The following is a 4,109-nucleotide window of genomic DNA, read 5'->3' on the forward strand; positions in this document are numbered from 1 at the left end:
AGCCTTCAGTATGGATTGAGGCTCAATGTCAAGAAGACAAAGATTCTCACCACTGGACCAATTGGCAGCATCAGGTTGGATGGTGAAGAGACTGAGATTGTTAACAACTTTAGTCGGCTTGGCTCCACAGTCTACACTCTTGGCACCAGTAGCCAGGACATAAAAAATGTATTGCCATGGGAAAGTCTGCTGTTAGGGACTTCTCCAGGGTAATGAAGATCAATGGTGTCTCTCTGGAGACTAAGGTGCGTCTGATATAGGCTATGGTGTTTGCAATCACTTGTTATGCATCAGAGAGTTGGACAATGACTAGGGAGGATAGAAGGAGAATTGATGCCTTTGACTGTTGTGCTGGAGAAGAGTATTGAGTGAACCATGGACTGCCAAGAAAACAAACAGATTCAACCTGGAGAGGCTTAAACCAGGCTGCTCCTTAGAGCAGGATTGGACAGAATTCTGCTTAATTCAGGCTTAGACAAGGATTCTGGGGATTCATCTAACATGCTTTGGACATGTTGTAAGGAGGGAGAGGTCCTTGGAGAGGGACATCATGCTTGGGAGGGTGGAAGGACGGCGGAAGAGGGGAAGCGACTCGACCACACATAACAACAACAACAACAACAACAACAACAATCATGTCTGTAGAGTCAGAACTGACTCAAAGCTGACCCACTACTGCATTCAGAGGATGAAAATCACAGAGGAGAAGAGATGGTCCATTGTTCTCCTGTGAAGAAGCTGGCTGATTCAAACTGCATGCCAGTGAGTTGGCAGCACAAAATACTATTGCTACTGTATTATCATGTTAAAGATATTTTAGTGTATCTGGAATAGTTTCTTTAATTTTTTTAACTTACATATTAAAAAAAAAACAAACTCAAACCTCACTGCTTCAAGGTTGGAACCAACTCAAAGCTGACCTTCCTTTAAGATTCTAAGGGTGTGAAATGCCCATCTTTTCCCAAGGAGCTGTTGGTGAATCCCAGCCTCCAGAGGTAAAGTCTTTGGGTTAGTGGTATACAAAGCCAAAGACTTAACTGACATTAGATATAAACCCTGGACTGCCAAAGAACAAAGAGATATGTCTTGGAGAAGGTGCAGCCAGAGTGCTCCTTGCAGGCAAAGATGATAAAAGTGTATCTCACATTTTGAACAAGTTGCTAGGAGAGCTTATTCCTTGGAGAAGGACACCATGCTTGAGAAAGTGGAGTGATGAAAGAGAGGAAGACCTTCAACCAGGTGGACTGACATAGTGACTGCAGCAATGAACTCAAATACGTCAGAGACTGTAAGGATAGTACAGAATAGGACAATGTTCAGATGTGTTGTTTATAGGGTCGCTGAGTTATACTAAACTGTATCAAGCACAAGACATACCTAGTTATTCCTATTTCCATACAAATTTGATTTCGCATGAGATAGGGACAGACCCAATTTGCAATCTAGGGACTGCTTGTGTAACAAATAGCTTTGACGTGTTCTTTTTAAACTGGATTCTCAAGTTTTTCTTCAAGATTTCTTTGAAGAGAACTCATGTCAGTTGATTTTATTCGTCTACATTTTTTTCCACATTCTTGTGAAGTTATTTCCATCAACAGTATTATGTCTTTAAGAGAAGGATTAGTGTGGAAAAGTGGACACTAAGCTGAAATTTTTACTCAGAAAGAAGTCCTGTAAGGTAGACAACATCTTGCATATGAATGATCTATCTTCTTTCCCCCAAAAGAAAAAATCTCAGAAAATTGAGCTAAGGTTCAGCTATATAAAAGCGTTACTATTAGTGAGAAAGTAAGAAGACAACCCTGAGATAGTACTGATTAATTTCTAGTTGTGTGTCCAGCAGTAGATATTGCACAAGATATGCTTAGATGTGGCCCAACAGTAGATCTTGCACAATGCTTACGTTCTCAGCTAACTGAAAGAACAGTGGTTCCAACCCAGGAGACACTCAGTGGAAGATGGGTGATGTTGCAGTCTGCTTCTGTAAAGGTTACAACTTGGAAACTCTATGTGACACCTCCACTCTGACTTGTAATACTTGCAAAGAGTCAGGAAACAAAGGACTTTGTTCAGACACAAAGGAGAATTTAAGTTCCAGCAAAGAGTTCTTTTGCCTAAAGAAGCTCATCCAATGCTTTGTCTCAGGATCCAAGAAGCTGGCATTCTTTACTATATAAGTCTTCCACCCACTTTGAGGGTGTATGTAGATATCTCCTCAGGTACCAGATCCAGAAGGCAGGTGGCACCATGTGTTTACCTCCACGGGTGCAAAGAGTAACAAAGCTTCATATGTGTGAGTCAATTAGTAACAGAGGCTTAAAAGTGTACACTTGAGGAATTCACATGTGATTGTGAGGACAGGGCCCTTGAAGTAAAATCTCAAGGCTTGAAGACAAGTAAAGGTTGGGGAGAGATAGACCAGGCCTAGTTTAGGACCAAGGGTAAGTATAAACTCCAAACAGTCCGAGAATGCTAAATGTACATCTAGCCTTTGAGTTGTTACTCAAACTCAAGACTCATTGCCATTTAGTTGGAATGGACTCATTGCTGACCCCCAGCAGTTTCCTGAGGCTGTAAATCACATAGGAGGAGATTCCTAATCTTTCTTCCATGGAGCCACTGGTAGATTGGAACAGTCAGAGAAGTGAGGCCTTTTGGTTAGCAGTGCAACTCTCTCTCTAGACTATGTCACCAGAGCTTCTTTGTATCAAAGTGGCAATATGAAAATCTTTTGTTAGCTTGAAGTATAATTTTTAAATATTTAGATGTATGGCTCAAGCGCCTGTCCCCGGTATTGTTGCCCTGCTCTCTGCCATCATTTGGGATGGGTCAGCCTGCAAGTGAGCACTGTCCACTGGTGTTCTTGAGACAAGTCTCTGAATGTGCACAAGTCATTGGACAAGGCAACGAAAAGAAAGTCATAGACTGGGAGGATTCATAGGGGTTACACTTAGATGTTCCTGTATCTCAGTGCTCCATCTGGTCCTTTCTTGGACCTGTGGCCATGTTGGAATGATTGGGGAAGCTTGGGGGGGAAAAAACTCTGATCCACCATCAATAATCTATTAGGAGGGAGACTTAGTATTCTGAAATAGGACACTCTGTGCTATTTGTAGTTGTACTTCACTTTTTAATTACAAAATAAAATATCTGTTTTGCAATTCTCCTCTTCACAAAGGTTGAACAAGAGATATGGGGACTTTGGACTAAATGTTCTATTTGTTTGTTATGCCTGGGATTCTCAATTTCTGTGTTTATGATCTGGTACATTCTTCAAAGTGGTGTGTCCATTTGCTGTACAGAGGTAACTCGTAGTTGCTGTGATGCTAAACATTGTGCACTGATGACTCAAATGCAATACTGGTTACCCATGGCAGACAGTGTTTGGTGGAGCTCCCCGATTAAAACAAGCTTGGAAGCAGGAGTGGCATCTGCTTCTGCAGTAGCTTGCCTCCAGAAACTCTATGAACTTGAAGAAATGATGAAAGTTATACAATCATTCAGGTCTTTCATTCATAGGGTCACTATGAGTCGTCTACAACTCAACAGCACTTAACAGCAACCATGTAAAGCTTCAAGAATTTGAACTAGGGTTCTTACATTTTACTCCTACTCCCTATCAATAAATGGGTGCCAATGGTTGCAGTTACAACATCTTCAAAAATTATGAAGAACCTGACAGACCCTTAGGGTTATTTTTTTAGACAATCCAGTTGGACAGCCTTAATGATGTAAAACCCATTGCCGTTCAGTCTGTCCTGACTTATAAGGACCCTCCATGAGGGTCCATAATGTCAATCATAATGTCAATCATTATGGGAGGCGACTGATGAAGTTGCTGCCTTTTTCAGTTAGCATTCAGACATGAAACGCTCTTAGCCACCAAAACTCCTTATCATAACACATACAAACTCAAGCTCAAATCCATTGCCATGGAGTAGGCACTGACTCATAGCTGACCCTCCCGTGGGTTTCAGATGCTGTGAGCAGCAGATGACTCATCTTTCTCCTGTGGAACTGCTAGTGGATTAGACAAGCCAGAGAGACGCCCTCTTTGAGTTAGCAGCACAACTCTCTGTGGAACAGCCCCTAGGGTTTTTATCCAAATA

The sequence above is a fragment of the Elephantulus edwardii genome, unplaced genomic scaffold, assembly GCF_000299155.1.
Source record: "Elephantulus edwardii isolate Elephantulus edwardi_28Jun2011 unplaced genomic scaffold, EleEdw1.0 scaffold00020, whole genome shotgun sequence".
Lineage (NCBI taxonomy): Eukaryota > Metazoa > Chordata > Mammalia > Macroscelidea > Macroscelididae > Elephantulus > Elephantulus edwardii.